At 41.1% G+C, this 19,606-nt stretch overlaps 1 protein-coding gene across 2 annotated transcripts in view; it reads left to right on the forward strand.

Moving 5' to 3' along the window:
* The window catches only part of RhoGEF64C (Rho guanine nucleotide exchange factor at 64C), a 114,866-nt gene that overhangs the window by 28,549 nt on the left and 66,711 nt on the right, over positions 1–19,606 (forward strand). The window contains exons 1-3 of one of the 2 annotated variants that reach the window (XM_070286127.1): positions 427–563; positions 4,569–4,662; positions 17,376–17,428. The gene's annotated coding sequence lies outside the window, so the exon portion shown is untranslated. Of the gene's footprint in view, positions 1–426; positions 564–4,568; positions 4,663–17,375; positions 17,429–19,606 lie in introns of those variants that run through there. The other variant, XM_017172916.3, reaches the window with a different exon arrangement.

Genomic DNA, 19,606 nt, shown 5'->3' on the forward strand with positions numbered 1-19,606 from the left:
TCGCTGGTCTCGACTTTCTATTCCAGCTTGTTTTCTGTTATTTCTGGTGGCAAATGCGAATTTTATTTCCATTGTGTTCTTCGAGTGGCCAGCCAACGTGACTTGGTTAAAATTAAAGTTAGCTAACTGATTTTCTTTTAATTGGGAAAAGTGCCATATATATTCTGGTTTTAAGTATGGTTACCCAACAGATTGAATCATAAAACAAGTAACGATTGTATATCATATCGCTTGCAACCGTTTTCAAACTGAAACCCAAGCCTATTTAATGCTTAAGTAAGCTTTTCTTTCCTAATCCATATCCCCATATCTGCCTCTCTCTTACAATTTCCCCATTACTTCAGCAAAAACCCCCATTTTTATGTGCCCCACTCTATCTGCAGTTTGATATTTAACTACTACTTACGTGATCGATATATATTTTTCTCGGCAAACTATAAAAAACCAGCAAAGGTCAGCAAAAAAAACCAAGACAGGCTGCGCAAAAAGTTTGCCCAAGTAATTGAATAACTGAACAAGCCAACTCTAAAAGCGGAAGCCACTTGCAACCGTCTGAACAATAGGTAAATATATAAAAAACAAAAGCAAAATAAAATTGGGGAACCCAAAAAACGGCTCATTTTTCAAGTATTTCATTATCTTGACAAAAAGTGCCAGCTCACTGAGGCGAAACAAGTCGAAAAAAATTGTAAGAAAACCGATCTATATTTGGCCTTTCGGCATTTCGGCCACATAACTCTCCGCTCGTCTAATTGCCCGAGGGGTCAAGATAATGCCCACAAGTCAACAAGCCAACGCCATCATCTTTTTATAGCCACAAACTCTTGACACAATCGATTGGGTCGCCTCACAATTAACAACTGACATTGATATTTGATGTGATTTTGTATGCATTTCGGTTTGCTTTGCTTCATTTCGTTCGGTACGGTTAATAATTGTGTATTTGTTGCCAGTTATTATTTAAGCTTAGTTCGAGCTGGACTTTGATAAAGACAAATACGAAACGCAACTCTATTCGGCTTCAAGTTGGCCCAGTCTTAGCCTTGACTCTTGCTTGCGGCCGCTTGACTTGGCTTTTGTTGTCTTATTGATTTCCAGCTACACACAAAAAGAATGCGCAACAATGAGGAATAATTGATCACGTTCATGGTCCAATTTGGCAGGGAGTTTGGTGGGTTTGGTTCGGTATCTCAGGGTTGCATTTTGTGGGTAAAAATGAGGTTTTTGAGACTCTTTTCCCAGATGAAGTGAGGCAGAGATGCCGCAATTGGGACAGCATTAAATATTATTATATAATTCTATAAATTCTAAGATTTATTTAAACATCTTCCCTTAACTCTTTGAGCTTTATTTAAATAGGTTTTACCTCTTCTCCTGGCCCAAATTCAGTTATCGTTGATGAGTTTAGTGCTAACGAGAGGCCTCTGTTTTGAATTTTAAGTTCGTTTTCTGTAAAATTCACACAAGTTCTTGAAGCAAGTCCCTGTTTTCTTTCTCCCAATGTGCTGTGTTATTTGCCTGGGTTTTTTGTGTTTGCCTCGGCAATTAAGAACACTCAAAGGAGGAAGAGCTGTCTCTGGCTCTTGGAGGCTCATCAATGTCCGAAACTTCATCATAACCCCCGGGTGCTGCCACCCCTTCTTCTACTGAAAGAGCTTCCGCATATATGCTTCATAAACTTGCCATCTTGCATTTGGCCCATAAACCGAAAGTAACACGTTCGGGCAGACATTAAAGACTTGTTCCCTCTTCCTCAAAGAGCCACACTACTACTGTATGGCCATGCTATACTATACTATATGTATATACCACTTTTTAGCAGGCGGTGACTGGCAGGCGGCAGAGGAAAAAATATTTGACCTACATCAAGTTTTCAAGTTGCTTGTTTGTGTTTCGTCTTCTTTTCTCGTTTTGCCTCTGTCTCGGGCTCTTTCTTTTTTTAGTCGGAGGTTTCTTCTTCCCCAGCAGCATCATCATCATCATCATCATCATCTGCATCGTCTTCATCATCATCGTCATCATGTTACCATCTTTATCATCTGGTTGCTACGCTTTATTTCTGACTTTACCGGCTTTTGCCTGGCCATGTTGCTCTTTTCAAACCACAATATTTGCGCATATTTGGTCAACTGCATTTTCTTAGCTACCTCTCTTTCACTCTGCATAGCGTTATCTCTCTCTCTCTCTCTGGCCATCCGCCTGCGCCTTGATTGTTTTCAATTTGGTACGGCATTTTCATTAATTTTTCAGCATCTTGTGTATGTCAGTGTGTCGACGAGACGGCGTCTCACCTTCTGCCACTCCGCCGACGCATAAAATATTGAAAGACATTCTGCAGGCTTAGAAGATGACCAGCAGAAGACAAATAAGCAACAAGATTCACTAAGAAAAAATAAGAAAAATAATATATTATAGTTAAAATTAAAATAAATAATTTTGTAAGGTATGAAAGAGTTTGGTGAAGGTTGTGAAAGGAGCAATATGAACTCCACTTTTAAATACAAAGAAATATATGAAAATAAGGGGAATAAAGTAGCTTTATAAATCATTCATACATCTGTTATTCTTAAATTGTTTTTATATTTTAAATTCTATGTTTAAATATATATTTTTCTAGGCTTTGGTATAAGGATTTGACCTTAAAGATATATAGCACTATTATTCGATTGGCAAATTCACAGCTAAGAGGATAGTACTTACTGTTTAGTTTACTTAACATTTTCCTGTTTTAAGATATTTATAATTTACCAGATTTTCCTTAGTTTTTTCTTTCAGTGCCCCCCTCTTGACGCTGTAGTGGTCTGCTTGTAAACCTCACTCTAACCCCGGCCCAAGTCTGTTATTCAGTCACGCACTCCCCCGCCCACGTGCTCACATCTTTCCCTGATTCATAAAAAATTTGAATTTATTTCGGGGCTAACATTTTTGTGTTGTCTCTGTTTTGGTTTCGCTTTTTTTTTTTCTTGTTGAGCTTGTTGTGGAAAATTTACATATTGAGGGCTGCAGTGACTGTAAAATTGCAATGGCTGGCCGGAGAGCAGGGCAACGTGACGCTTTTCTTTTTTACGAAGAGTGTTTTGTCAAGAGGAAATGCTTACAGAATTAAAGTGAACTTAGTTTAATGGAGGCTAATTTCAGAGATTTCTTCACAGTTACCTTTAAAGTGAGGCGTTTCCGCTTTTAAAACTGCCCTGTAGTTGGGCTTAGGTGTTGTTACAGCAGTGGTTAGATTTTTAGGGAAGGGAAATAAAAAGTATCTTGAAATTAACCAATAAAATAGTTAAGTTAAGGTAGACCTCATTTTTGATTATATATTTATATTTATTGTTGAATAAAAAGGATTAAGCTTAGGTTTACAGTTTTGTATTGCTTAACTCTTAGTTTTAAAACCTTTTTTAATGCTATTTAATATATTTTACTTACTTATTTGTTGGCTATTGTTTAATGTCCGACCAGACAAAACGTGCAACACTGCCTAAATTAAACGTGGCCCGGCGGCCACAGCTTGGATTTCAGTTTGTGAACCGCAGTTTCCATTTCGCTTGGCACCACCACCGCTTGGCCCCGGCCAGGGCATAGATCGCTGTTGGGCGTGGGTGTTTCGGAGCGTAGAGCACATTCCCCTGCACAGGTCCGAGTCGAAACAGAAACCGCCTCGGATGCAAATCACTTGCGAAAGGCCCCGGAGATCTGAAACCCATGCAAATGAGCGCCAAATTAAATAATTAAACCAACGCCAGGCGAACGGACAACCATGACTCGACTCGCTGCAAGCTGCTGCGAGAGTTGCAAGTTGCAAGTTGCACGCTGCCACTGCCACTGCATCGGGGCTCTTGCACAAATCCGAAACTGGCACAGCAACTTTTTTTCTGAGCCAGAGTCCGAGACGGACTTGCAGCGTTTCTTTCGCATGTGGAGCGTTAATGAATTGCCTTAGCTGAGAAAGGCACTGGGGGAAAATATGAGTTTTTTCAGAAACAATTGAAAACTATTTTTATTGTTAAATTTATATATTACATTTTAATTAAGGCTTATACAAGTTTTCGGGGCATTTTCTAACTCAAAATAGAACTTATATCTTTAAACCAGAGTTCAAGAGTTATTAGCTCCAAAATGAATGAATAGCTTACTAAGTAACCAACTATTTTTCCCAGTGTTTTGAGCCCGAACCCGATCTACAGCCACATTAGGGTGCCGCGAGCCGGATGGGAATGGTGGCGGTGGCGACTTGAGTTGGCAATTAAAAGCGGCCAATTGTCGCCTAAGTTGGCCAATGTCCACGATGCGGGCCGAGAAAAGTCTGGCCGCTGTGGCGATTGCAAATCATTAATATATTAACATTTAATGCTGAGACTGCGACAAGCTGGCCCACTTGGGTGTCGTTCACCCGGATCGCGGCAATACTTGCTCCCAAATCGCTCATACGCCCGGTGTGACTCACCGCGAGCCTAAACGAAACCAAAACGAAGCGCAATGAACATTTCTTTACCAATTTTTCGCATATCAGTGCTAAAAGTTTACTCTCTTCGCCTCAATGTTTAAACAATTTCTCTGTTCTTTCGTTTCAGGTTAGTAGGACACAAATAAGACACTGAAAAAATAAGGCAAATTAAATCGCTTGGCCCACAAACTTTGACTTGGGGAGTCTCAAGTTCACTCCAGGTAATTGCTTATAATTGGAATTATACAGCGATTTGCTGTGAAATTCAGTTCGGTTCAGTGGAGTTCAGGTTGCGCGACAAGCAAATTGCCAGAACAGGAACGCGTCTTTGCTGTGCCAGTTTTTATGGCTAAAGAAAAAGTGCCGGAAATAATTGTCTTAAGTAGTTTGAACTTTGCAACGAGAGAGAGAGAATAATAAACACAAAGATAAAGAGCTGGGCTAACAGCTAAATGAATCGCTTTCAATGTTCTACATACATCTCAGTCACCTCGCAGAACAAACGCGTGACATCACTTGGCGGGTTTTGAGGTTGAAGCAATTTAAATAATTGTACACCTAATAATTCAGCCCAGTACTTGTACTTTCTCTCCCGTAAATATCCTACAAATAAACATCGTTTTTCCACAGACCCTCGATCTCGATCCGATCACTTGCGAAACATTATCATAATTAGAAATGAAAGTAAAATTGTTGACTCTGTGCGTGGGGCCATGACCAGACACAAAAAAATGGATATACTCCACTCCGTGGATTGGCCATGATTGGGCAAAAAAGTCAAGCAAACAAATGTGTTTAAAATATAAATAAACAAATCAAATATCTCAGAGAGCGGGGGCAGGAGGGGTAGGGAAAACTTGAAGAGCGTTTTTTGTGTGTGGCGGTTTGAGAGCGTTCTTGAAATTTCAATTCGGTGAATAGACGATTTTGCACAGTAGCCAATGGTCATGAATATATCTGTGTGGATATAAGTATGTAAATAAATGGACAACATGTTCAAAGTCATAATCGATGACTCCCCAAAGTGCGGACCAGCTCGGACGCGAACTCACTTTCTAAAAATGAGTTCAGTTCAATAACAATTTTTGCGCTTGACAGATGAAAATATTCGGTTTGATAAATGATGCCGAGGCGCGGCATATGAAAAATCATACTTACACTCACCCAGATGTAACTGTGTGTATACCATATACAATTGTATGTGAATAACTATTTTTTGATATATTTTACTGGGACCTGGAACTGGGCTCTTTCAAAATTGATTGCCCACAATTAAAAGTTAAATATTGAAAATTAAAAAGCGAATGCCAAACGCTTTTTGTGGCTCGCTCGTAAAATTTATGCTGTTTCGCCGATACAACATATACATCATTTTTTTAATAGCTCGTTATTTTATTTGTAGCCAATTATTAATGCAAACACGAAGAGAAAAAAGGGTTATTTTTATGCACATTTCATGTAGAGCGCGACAATTTCCCCTGATTCTTTTGGGCTCACTCCATGCATAAATCATATCCTGCGCTTTTTTAAAGCACTTTTATAATTACATTTTAATTTATGCAAATATGTGTATATCAAAAATTAGCAGTAGCCCGTTGTTTATTCGCTTTTTTTGTTAACATTCGCATATTTGCTTAAACTAATGACAGAGTTCCAGCAGTATAAACAAACTTAAAAAATCCTAAAAAATTCCATCGTTTAGCTCTTCAAAACGAGAGTTTGTGTGTAAAGTCAAACAATGGGAAATTTATTTTAAAATTAATGACAAATGTGGGTAAAGCAGCAAGCCCAGTGAGAGTTCAAGAGCATACATTAATAAGTTTACAGTTTACAGGAGTTTTAATAGATAAATTATTATGGTTATACTGCCAGTATATATTTTATATTTTCTAGCATATTTCGCATTCTTAAATCTAGTTTAATTTCGCTATTAAAGCTTCCTCCGTTTGTCTGCTGGAAACCATAAATAAAAGCCCTGTTTTTGCTTGCTTTTCACTCGTGGCCATAGAATTGGTAAGAAGCTTGTGATTCAAGAATATCTGTGAAGGGCCTTCAGCCACTCCAGCTGGGAATTATTCCACTCAAGAGGCTGTCAGATTGTCGGCAGAGGAAACACACGCAAAAACCCACACGGGCAATTGTTAAATTTCAATTTGAAGCATCTTTCCTGTTACATGTCAAATTGCGAAAAGGAAAACTTTTGGCCAACATTTGACTGCCAGCAAGCTGCCGCAGCGACCTTGTGCTCTCCGAATCCATTCTCAAAAACATTTTGCGGTTAAAAAATACCAGAGGAAGACGACGTCGTCGTTTATCATGCGTTTATCAAGTGGGAGCATCGGGGCTTTAAATGCTTTTTGTTTTCACTTCCGTTTGAGATCGGCATAAATTCAGGCCGAAAGTCAGAGTTCAATATGTTAACATCTTGTGTTGTTGTGTAAGGTTCAGATTGGGTTTTGTGAAACGCAAGCAGAGTAAACTTTATGGAAGTTGTATATTTCCCAAAAATAGTATCACTTTCCAGGACTGACAACTTATATGTCCCCTCAAAATGTGTGAAGTTCGAAGCTTTAAGTGACGTCAAACACCTGCAGACTTTGACAGGACAGCTCGCCTTACGCTTCTCAGTCTCATATTTCATAATCAAACAAACACTGTGTGTATCCGTATCCGTTGGGTTGTCTCAACCTATAAATCCCCACATATCTGTTATTTTTTGCACACAATTAACGCCGATTTTCAATAGCAACCACAGGATGTTGGCCAGCGAACGTTGAAAAGATATACATATACATTCATTCTGTGTGGTGGCCTGTCAGTTTGGATTTGTGTCTCCCCCGCTCGCTAATTGTCGTTAATGATGCAATTATTGCTCGCTGGCTGGCAACAATAAGATCAATAAAATGCCAAGCGAATTTGCTTAATAGAGCACAAGAGACAAGAAAGAAAAGTGTGGCCCAAAAAGCGAGAGACCACTCGACTTGTCAATCAAAATTCGATCAATGGGTTCAGTGGGCGGATGTTGTTTTTCTGTGGGACAAGGCTATTTGACGCCTCTAATTGAGTTTTGTAATGCAAAACACTTTCAATTTTTCAGTTTCTTCTCTGAAATGGATAGTCGAGACCTCGGGCAGTGCGTATGCGTCAGCATGACGGAGGAAACTCAATCAATCTGAATTGTAAAGGCGGGAAATAGGGTTAATATAATTACAGCTGCATGAATATATCCCATAAGACAGCTCACCAGGTGGGCGGGAAAAGGGAAAATATTTAATACCACAGAGGCAGTGGTGGGTTAATTAAGCTTGCTTTAAATTATATATTATTTTTAAGATACTTCGGGGAATGTTATTTTAATTTAAATGAGAATTTTCAGGGGTTTTTAGTAACGGAAAATGTAGTTGTTTATTTACTCTCCTTTCTCTTAGAAAATAAAGTTCAAAATAATCCTTAATCAATTGCTTATCCCTAAAGATCGCTGGAAATCCCGCAATTTTTAAGTGAATTTCAAACTCGATTGAAAATCGTTGCGAACCAGTTCTGAGTCATCAGGGCAACCGGCTTTTTGGCAAATATTTTTATGGCTAGGCTGCACGCGTCGCTCTCGGTTTAATTGCCGTCGACTAAAAAAAAATTTAAATTTTTTTTTAAATTTACATTGGTTCCCTTTGCACCTCGCTTTAGTCTCCCCTCTCCGTTTTTGTTTTCGCTTTCAGCTTTGTCTCGCTTAATGTTGTTTTTTGCGAGATTTATTTAAATGCATTAAACTTTAGAGGTCAACTTCCTTTCACCGGCGAGGCGTCGATGACGACGACGTGTTGGCGGTTCGAACACGAGACGAGATAACGGCCTCAGTGGCAGGCAGACAGAGCTCGGTTTCGGATTCAGACTCGATTTTAGCCAACTCCAGCTCATCCGTTTTGCTCTGAAAAAAAATCGGGCGAGTATATTCTCAAAATCGGCCGCAAAATGTGACAGATGACAAGTTGTTGGCTGTAATTCAATGCCATTCCGTTGTCCGTTGAGCCTTTTTGCAGGCTCTGTTGTTTTTTTGCGCACATATTTGCATGTCGCCGCATTGGCATTGTAATTTTCCATACGACCTGCTCGCAAAGGGGAAGAATTATTGAATGTGTAAGAAAATAAAATGCTCATCTGCAAGTTCATTTAAATTGAAATCCTTGGCGCACACAGGACGAGAGTCCTCGCACGCATATTTACATTGTCGTTGTCAATTTTATGAGTGAACGGAAGGAGGAATGAAAAGAAAGTGAACAAGGAAGCATGTCAAAAAGTAACTGCATAAAAGTTCCTTGTAAATTTAATAAACTTTTATGTGTGTGTGTGTGTGTGTGTGTGTGTGGGAGCGTAAGGAGCAGCTGCCGTTAATGCGTGTGTGTCCTTGTGGCCCTAACCAATATGGCCATTGTTGTTGTTGCTGTTATTGTTGTTGTTGGGAGCCTGGCTGGCATCGAGTGATTGCTCCATGGGGTGCACTTTGGCTGCTCCTCGCGTCTTGTCAACCATGAAAAAAGGAGCAAGAAATTCGAGGGAAAAAAGTAAGGACTGTAAGGAAAGGGAGAAATATCGAGGAAATGTGCTTGCTTCGGCAAGCCAAATTTTATCTTCTCTCGCACCTATTATGGGGAAAATCGGAAGAAGGAAAGCCTATTTTGGGGGAAAATTCAAATAAGCTCAGATTTATCTAAAAATATCTGAAAAATATTGGCTAAAAGCTTAGATAAGATTATATTTATTAATCTGGGAATATTTTTAAATTATTTTATAAAGGAAATTGTATTATAATTTTAGTACTAGCTTTTGATTATTAAAGTTTTACTTATAGAATTACTGTTTTGGTTAACGAAAAGGCATAAATGTTGTATTCGGTCTTACGATTTGTCTTAATTTCAAGCTTTTATAGCCCCTAATAAAGACTTGAGAGCTTTGAAACTTAGACAGGAATGGAACAGTAAATCTAGACATTCCATCGATATGTTTATTATTTAATTTGAATTGCCCAACCATAAAAAATATATAATATGTGGAAGAAAGTTAAACACTCAAATCTTACCTAGTAAATCCTTCAAAAGCAAATTCGTGGACAGATCAAAGTCTTTTACTTTTTACTTGGTGACCAAATTACTATACCTCCAACAAGGGTATAAAACGATGGAGGCTACCGGCGGAAAAAACACAAACACACACACACACACACAGCACAAAATAAACTTTTATTGTATCCGCATTTCAGTGTCACACGACAACGACAACGGCGACGACATTTTGCCTTTCCCTTCTTTCTTTTGTCGCGAGTCGCGTCGCCTCGCCTCCCTTTTCGCTCTCGGTGCGTTTTGCCGGGTTCAGTTTCAGTTCAACTTTTGCCACATGTCAGAGATTGATACTTGCGGCGAAAGTGATTTATATACTGGCCTGCTTCAGCTTCCACCAAGTAGTATTCCCCCGTCGCACTGCTGATATGCAGCATAAGATCCATGACGTAAATTGAGCCAAATGGCTGGCTCATGACAATTTGATAATAAAGCTGTCAGTTGTCGTTGCAGCAGCAGCATCCCCGGAATGCAGTTCAAAGTGCATTCACAATTTCCCATACCGATGGCAGCTAAGCTAAAAGTACATCGATATTTTTTGGTTCAAAACACAGCAAAAAAAAAGGGTGCAAGGCATACTTAGAAGACAATCCGGCTCGAATTACCAAAAATTAAAGGAACTCTTAAAGTATATACGTTTATAAGTAGACACTAGATAATACTTTCGTCTTATTTATTTCTTATATTCGATTAATTCTTACTTCTATTGATTTTCTTTCGGTGAACTCTTTGCCCATATGTTAACGGAAAGTCCTCCTCCATACACTCCCACAAATCAATGCATCGATATTGTCTTCTGGCCATAAAAATAATAAATAAAAATAGCAAAAGCAAGAGCAACAGCAGCAACGCAGGCCACATCCATTGATGCAATTGTTGCAAATGCCACAGCTAAAAGGAGCGAAACCGAAACCAGTTTTCCTTTGTCCACAGATCTCTCTCACTCTATCCCAGCTCCGGGGAGTGGGGCCTTTCGAGGGGTCTTTCCCACACAAACCCACTGTATACTCTCGTACTAATGTAATGCAAAGTTATCGTGGCCATTGTGTGTGCGGCAAAGGCAAAACGAATGCAGTGCAACAAACGAAAATGACCCAAACCGAACTGAACCGAAAAAAAAACTGAGAAAAATTGTAGAAAAAACACGAAACGTTGGTTCCACTCCGTTTCCACGGGCAATTGAAAGCTAAAATTGCGTTTTGTGACTGCAGTTACATGGCAGTAAATGGGCAGGGGGCGGAGGCAGCTCTAAGATGCTCAGTGCCAACAGTAGAACCTCCCAAAGGGTGGCCCGGGGGCTTATCTTGGGAGCAGAAAGGAGAAAATGGAGGGAAATTAGCAGGAATTATAAACAGAGAGGAGGAAACGGAAGCTGTTCGCTCAAGGAAGATGATTTTCCTAAGGTAATTTCGCTACCTTAAGTGCAAACAGTTCAGCCAGGATTCTCCTTGATTATATGTAGAGTAATTTTAGCAACTTTAGTTTATTAATGGAAACTAAGGAAAGCTGTTTGTTTAGGGGAAAGAACAACACTAGATCTATGGTTAAGGGGGCAGGTAGATACAAATGAGCCTGTTGGCCATGTTGGGACGAAAGCCACCAAAGTCCACGTGGATATAAATCCCTTTAAATCCCACCTGCTCTTCAGTAATCAACAAATGTTGTGGCCAATGTTTTCTAATCCCAGTAATTGACTGGTTCCACATAACTCCGATCCTCTGATTGGGAATATTTGCAAATTGGTTTCTTGCTTATTGGAAATGTTTTTGCACGGGTGATGCCATTTTCGTTGCGATCGATTTATCGGATTTAGTGTAACCAAAGCTGCGACAACCGATCGTTTCACGATAGTTCCCAAACAATAATGGCCTATATACCAGAAATAACTGGGATTATTGCATACATATCTCACACAACCAGGGCGTCCACACTAAAGCACACCCAAACATTTAAAATAGACGCCACTTGTAAGCAATATAAAAACAGTGCAAAAGTAAAGATGAGCGGCCAAAACACGTACAATCCTTATGATAATGGAAACAACCCAGAAGACTCGGATACATCGGACTTGGATGTGGAGGAGCTGGCGGCACATGACGATGCAAGACTATTTAGATGGAGAAGGATCGCCACCTGGATCCAAGTCTGTCAGCGTAGGCGGCACTTGGCAGACAACTCTATTCTGAACTTGCCACTTAGCTGGGACTTTAACGCAATCAAGGAGGAAACGGAGACAACTGCAGTCAAAGATGAACAAATAAAGAAAGAGTTCCTTGCTTCCTTGGGCTTGTCAACCAAGACGGAGTGACCCAGTACCGCTATGGAATAATTCTGCTTTATAGGGCTTAAGAAGCCATGGCAGCATAAATCTGAAGCTGAAATACTAATCAAATTATGTTAAAATAAACCTAAGAACAGTATTATATAAGTGTATTGACAATCTTGGAAAAATCATTATGTTAAAATAAACCTAAGAACAATATTATGTATATACATGTATTGACAATCTTGAAGAAGTCATGGGATATCTGTTGGTTAAAAGGAGAGAAAGGTAGATTTATTTTAAACCGAAATAAAAAGCATATTGATGCTTTAACAAAGTTAACTTTAAGGTGCAGAAGTGGTATTTTTAATATGAAAATTCTACACTAAAATATCGTAGCAACTGTTGATCCTTCAAATCCAATGCCTTGTCCATTAAGATGAGACTTCACGGTACCGGCTTTTTAGCATCCATCTTGAGCGCCTTAGATCGGCTTCTCCAGTGGCTGGCTGCGTATTGGATTACCCTGGATCCGGATCTAGATGCCGACTGCCGGCTGCAGGCTGCTGGCTGCTGGCCTTGTCTGGGGGAATGGCATTATAACTGAGCCGTGCAATTTGCATAGCATAGCGAGCGAGAGATGCCACAAAAAGGGGAGCGATGGGTCACGTGCATATAAATCAATCGGCATGTGGAATTGTATTCTATATTTCATTTCATTCCATCAACAGGGCCCCGACTCCTGTTGGTTTTTCTGCACCGCCGTTGAGTCACCCAATCCGCGAAAGTCCTGCATCGTGGAGCTTACAGCAACGTTCGGTGTTCGGTGGGCTTTTGTCGCCTTTTGTTGGGTCCTCAAATTGCTGCCAATTTGTTTGTGGCTAGCTACCATTTTGGTCGTTTCTTTCCTTCGCTCCCTCGTTTTTATTTTTCCAGCCAGCCAGCACCCAGCCAGCACCCAGCCAGCCATTGTCCATCTATGGGTTACCATGGGTTTTTGGGTTGCGTTTTGGGTTCGGGTGGGGTCGCTTTACTTTTTTGTGGCCCCTCCAACGGGCATTGCATTTTGTATTTCGCATGTATTTTCCGGAAAAGGGAATGGGTCTGCGGAATGGGACTGAGACTGGGTCCCGGCTGTCGCTGTCGTTGTCATTTGAGGTCAGTTTAAATGGTTTCCTGTCAGTTGCGGTCTTCGGTTTACCCGAAACGGCCAACAGCGCCAGCAGCAGGAGCAGCGCAGCGTCAGTTCTGGCCATCATTTTGCATACGTCGCACAATATTCAATAAAGTATTCATTCATATTTCTGCTGGGATTTTTTCCCGCAGCCGCCGCCAACGCCACCGCCTGGCTTGTGTTTTCCCCGGCTGTCTCTGGCAATAACTCTTCAAGTTATCGCTCTCTTCATATTTCTGTTTGGCCGTAAAACTTTTCCAACCAATTGCGATTCTGTTGCAATAAATGCAATGCTGCACCGAATGCTACATGCGGCCTTGCAGTGCGCTCCAGTTGCAAGACATCTTGCCTCTTGTGGCGCAAATGGCCTCCAAAAAAGCAGGCGAGCGACAACGAAATAAAAGAATCGCTTTGCTCGGCCGCATAATTAAGCGCATTTTCTTCTGGCATGAAAATGAACACCTCAAGGTGTTGCTGTTGGAAAATGCATTGAATTCAATACGACAGGCCGAAATGAGATTGTGGCATCGTGATGTTGCTGCCACCGCCACCGTCGCTGAATGCTGCTGCTCATTTACGTTTTATTTTATGCCACAAATACCACAAGAATTGCAACACAGCCGGAGCTGGAGCTGGAGCTCTGTGACTGTGACTATGACTGACTGACTGGCGACGACGAATGTGACACCGCGAGTTTGCTCAAGTGGAAGTGCAGCAGCATCAGCAGCAGCAACATCAGAAGCCCTATGCATTTGCCACGTTGTTCTTTCTTGGTTTAGAGTTTATTATTCTACCCTAACAGAGAGGGTATAGTTAATGGTAAAAGAAGTTGGTAAGGTGAAAACTCAGACTCATACTCTATAGTTAAAACAAGGATAAAATATAAATTCCTAAATATCTATGCTAGTTTAAAGGAGTTTCCTGATACAGCTCCTGTTGAAATATCTATGTTATTCCAAGGGTAAACCTCGCTTCGACTTGCCGAATTACCTTCCCCATCTCGTTTTTTGTTCTGCTTTTTTTTTTGGGGCCAAGCACTTGAACATGATAGGAGCTTAGCCAAGTCAGCCAAGCCAAGCGGAGTTTTGTGGCAGCCAAACACGTAAGTGGCACATGCGCGGCGTAAAATTGCAAATGCCAGCAGCAGCCACTGCGTTAATAATACGGCTGTCTAGCTGGAGAGGCCAGGACAGGACCATGGCCAAAAACCAGAAACAGAACCAGAGACACAACCAGAGCCGTTGTCTGTTGGATACCTGACGCACTGCACAACACACACACACATACTCCGACCTGTCTCTGCCTTCCGATCTCGATAGCATCCCTTTTCGGCCGTCCCATGTGGCGTATGCGTAATGTTGCCTGGACAGCTGACATGGCGCTGCCTTCCTCCACCCCTGCCCTTCCGGTTGCTACTGCATCCGAGCCGGCTTTTTGGGGTCAGGGACATCAATCGGAGGAGTGGAACGGAGGCCTGAGCATTCATCAATTTTGATTGATGGGGAAACAATTATCGAATTGATAGGGATATCTTTTCATTGAGTCGCAAAGTGGGTCATTAAAGCGAACGGGGTTTGGTTTTTAGTGTGCATTCGGTTTATCTTGTTTGTGCATCTGTCATTGCTACACTCAAAGGGGAATTTATAATTAATTATAAAAGAGAATGAATTAATTCAAGAATATAATTTTATCTGCAAGATTTATTAGTTCAAGCCATGTTAATTAAGGCAAATAAGTCCTACAATCACGTATGGGTATCAAATTTCATAGATTTATGAATTTATTAAGAAAGGAAATTCGTTTTATTTATGATTTATTCAATTATTTCTTTAAGAAAAATTGGGAATGCCTTGTGATTGATTTCATTTAAGTTAGAAGGCAATTATGTGTAAAGCATCTCCTTTGCAATGATTTTGTTATCGCACTCCTCAAGGAACTACCAGTGGGAAGTGAGGTATATCCCTGCGAATTACCATTCATCATGGCACTCGCACAGCGCTGCTCCTTACTCGGCTTTGTATGTATATTAATCAATATTCCCTTCCTGGTCGCCGCGTCCAGCGCTAATGTTCCGATCTGAATTGCCTGGCGTTGACAGTGGAGAGTAGCCAGTGGTCGGAGGAGAGTGGGCCAGGTCCTGTCCATAAACAGAATGACATGGCAGCCAATTAATGTCTACCATGTCACGGGTTTGCTAACCATTTCCCCCGTACACCGGCCTGGAGGACTGGAGAGGAGCACTAACGAACCCCGGCCTCATCATCGTCGTCTTCTGTGCCAAATGGGCAATTTGTTGTCGTTTATATAAGGCGCATTCTGTGCATTTTCATTGTTATTATTGCGCCATCTCTGGCACTCTGTGGCCGTCTCTTTCTCTAGTTTTGCAGCTGTCTCTTTTTCCGCTCTCCCTTGCACTTCTTGGGGGCACTGCGGTGTATATTAATTTTGATGCTGGGCCAGAAAAGTGCACATTTACATGCAAAGCGGCATTCGTAATTTGTGGAGTCCAACAGCCACGCCCCCCTTGGTGGGAGTACTATATATACTAGACTATATATGGGGCAGATAGTAGACGGTAATTGAGTTCACGTCATGTGCTGTCGATGTGAGGTTCACTCTGCTTCCCCGTCTTCTTTACCCATTTTCATATTCCTTGGCCTAAAACTGCTGAGCATTGCACTTAAAAATATTGTTGCACAAGAAAAAACAAACCGAAAATCTCTCGCGGGGCCAGCTTAGCGGAAAACTACTACTACTAGCGGCAAACAAAAAAATATATTCTATAAATCCGCACTTATTCCCAAAACAATAAAACGCGCAACAATTGCGCCCAATCGCCCTTAAATATGCAACAACAGTGGCCCAAAGGTCGTGCGGCAATGGGGGCAGGGCTGCGGCAGGGGCAGCAACAGCTATCCCCCATATTAGGAATGCCATAATTCAGCAGCGGACGCCGGGAATGTCGGGATGCCGGGACGCTGGTCCTCGGGTCCGGTCCTCGAGTCCCTGCTAAGCCCACTCTTGTAGTCATTTGCCTGGGACCTAGACAAAAGGCACTAGCAGTAGCAGCATCAGGAGCAGCAGGAGCAGAGGCAACTGCAGAACACAGAGAGAAATTTATGGAGAATGCTCAAGTCAAATATTTTTTAGATATGTATCGAATAACTATATCCAATTTGTAATGAGATATTACTTTATATTTGAAATATTAATAGGTTAAATAGAAAGAATACTAAAATAATAAAAGTTTAACAAGAAATTCCCTGCGTAGATGATTAAGTGTATTTTAATTCCTATTTTAATAGAATATATTCTATATTATACACTTTGCTATCCAAATTTAAACCCCATTTAGTTTAGTTTTCTCCCTGTGTCTTAGCAGCTGAATGTATGCCAGCAATTTAGACAACTTCGTTGGGAAGCGCGCAAGCTGGCTAAATTATCAAAAAATGGAAAAGCGAAAACAAAAACCCAAGGAAGCGATAACTTGCATCGCCGCTGGACCTGCGGAGGGGCAACACGGCGCTTAGGGGGGCGCTGGGGGTCTCGTCTCTGTTTTTTCGGGGGCGTGGGCACACACAAACACAATAAAACTTATTTACGAGTCACGACGGGGGGTGAATGTTTGGGGGCTCCAGCGTAGTTCATTGTAATGCACTTAAAGGGGGGTCTTGCCAGGGACTGGGGGGAGGCTGTGGGGTAAACAAGATGCGCGCAAATGATATGCAAAAAAGGGGGAAGGCTGGGAGTTTGGGGGAAAACGATTCGCTTAAAGGGTAAATGAGTGCGCCAGCGTGAGGCGCATGAATGAAAGCGGGCGGGAAAACTGGTGGGGAAAAGCAGGCAAGTGGCGGGAAATGCAGCCCAGCAGAGTGGCGACAGAGAGGCCAGGGTAATATAAATGAAGGCAACCAGCAGGGCAAGCCGGAGCCAGAGAGCAGCGGCAATAATATAATAACAACAGACACGAGCAAGTGCAAATTCAGCACTGAACGAAAAGAGATAAATGTCATGTTGTCCGTTGAAAAGAAATGAAGAAACGAACCAGTAATTGCAAACTTAATTGTAAGAAGAACACAGAAAGCAAATACTTTTAAAAGAAGTTATTAATAGGGTATTTTTAAAATTATAAAATGGATAAATGATCAACAGTAAAATATCAAAATAAATGTCGTAGATGATATTTTCTGCTTTAAACTAATGATATTTTAATTTTATATTAAGAAGAACATACAAATTATAGATGTATATAATATTTTCTTTGATTCGGTTGAATATTATTAATCGAAATCATTTTAAAACATTTAAAAAATAATTTAAAACCTTTCCTAAGCTCAGCTTAGCCATACCCAACTCACAACAAACCTCCCCTTCCTTTCATTTCAGTTGCCCAGCGAAAAGAATCGGAACTCACTGGGCCGCAATTTCCCTTTTGGAAGGTAAGCATACTACCTTGTATCCGCTGGTAATGAGTCCGGCCACGCCTCCTTAAGTTTTAATAAGCGCGACCATTACGCATACGCCCCATTAGCGCGCGCAACATGCGTTCAGCGGCTCAATTTTCGTTCAGTGCACACGGTGCATGGGGGTTCAAAAGGAGGGGTGAGAGGAGGGGAGGCTGAGAAGACATGAGGCAGGGGAGGGACGGTGAGAATGGGAGGAGTTGTTACTGAGGTGGGAGTCGAGTCCTCGTCACAGTACGTAAAGTTCTCAGTAGTCAGTGAAATTGCTGCGCGTCTTGTTTATTGTTGTTGCTACTTTGCCGCTTACAGAGATGCCATTTTGGATATTTTTTTCAGGATAAACTAACTTTGGGGAGTAAATTAGGTTATTTAATTTAACTATTTCACATTTATTTTAGGAAACAATTTAAATATTTTATCTTGACCATGAGTATATTACTAATTTCAATATCTACTTAACCAAATGGAAATCATTCCTGATTATCCAACAATATTTAAGATAAATATAATAGTTCACTTATTTAAAAATATATATTTAAAATTTAAACGGAACTTGGGAAGTTTTTCAATTACAATGCCTCATCTCTGATTGCTACTCTGGGTGTTGCTCCTGAAAATGTTGCTGCTGTGGGTGCTGCTGCTGTTCCTGTAGCTCCTTCTGTTGCTGCTGCCTTTATATTATGGCGCTTTATTGTCGACTCATGCTGCATGGAAATTGCGCGAATCCAGCCACCTCCTCAGAGTCCACCGAATCCACCGAATCCACCGCGTCCTCGGAATCCAGTGAATCCATCGTCTCCATCGTCGCCCGCGTTGCAGCATCTTCACCCGTGTTCTCTCCAGCCCCCGTGGGCATCCGATATTTATGGCCGGCAATACTTTGTACGATTATTTATTCGTTTCTTTGTCAGTTCGCGCCGCGGCGGGTCGAAAAACCATATGAGAGCGGCCGTCGCACAGTTGCAGATGCAAATTGTGGGGCTCATTAAAATGTACGCCATCGCCGCACCAAACAGAATGAAGAAATGGGGAATGTCAGGAGAAAAACAGAAAAAAGCAAACAAAACAAAAAGGAAAAAGCGAAGGAAAGCAAAGAAAACAATATGCATATCCCGCGAAGGACGCCGGCAAGGACATCGTCGTGCGTCCTGCGTTGGGATATGTGGGGGCGGGAGGTAATCGTGCGTGTAATAAACGATAATCCATTATATATCAATTTTTATCGCACCCAAAGTCGGGCTAAGAGCATTGTCGGTATATTTTATGACTCTGACTCGGGGGCGTAAAAAGTTGAGTGGACGGGCTTAAAGTGGGCACGGTCATGTCCTTAAATTAAGTGCTTCCATGGCAACGGCTTCATATGGAGATCTCTTCACTGGCCAAGCTCGATTGATTTTGACTTTGTTTTAAGAGGCTTGAGTGAGCTTATAAGGCTTAAATATTAGTTGGATTCTTTAGAATTACTTAAGAATTAAAAGAAAATAATCAGGTTAGCATAGAAAATGGGGCTTTTATATAAGAAATGACATAAGTTTCTCTATATAAAAACCTGCTTTATAATAATTATATTCTCTCTAGGCAGCATATATAATTCATCAGTTTAAAAGTTAAATTAATAATCTATATAATTCAACACTCTTGTAAGTTTATTTTAAAATTCACTTGATGATAGTTCTAGTAACTCAAGTTTTTGGTTGTTAAAGTAATTATATATTTCTGCAATCACTTCAAAAATCACTTCCATGACCACCCAGTGGATCATCAAACCCCATTTGCAGTGCATGACTTCCTTTAGTTTCACGAGTAAATTAGCCGTAATCCCATTGGCACTCATTAGCCGCTAATCAGAGGAGGGTTTGGGGAATAAAAACTTGGGGGGTATACCATATAGGGAAAGAGGGGCTGATGACCGCAGGGCACAAAACTGTAACGAACCGAAATCAGTTTAACTGTAATGCGTCACGCCAAATCGTAGTTAGAGTTTTGGGCCTTGGCCATGTGCCGAAAATTCCGGCCCAGAACTTTTGACAGTAACTGTAAATGCCAAGCGTGTTTTTTTTCTATTTTCTCTACTTTTTTCTCTATTTTGCTGGCTACTAATTAGCTGCCGCAAAATTGACGCATCATCATCCTGCTCATCATCGAGGGCAAAAC

This window comes from Drosophila kikkawai, chromosome 3L, assembly GCF_030179895.1.
Source record: "Drosophila kikkawai strain 14028-0561.14 chromosome 3L, DkikHiC1v2, whole genome shotgun sequence".
Taxonomy (NCBI): Eukaryota; Metazoa; Arthropoda; class Insecta; order Diptera; family Drosophilidae; genus Drosophila; species Drosophila kikkawai.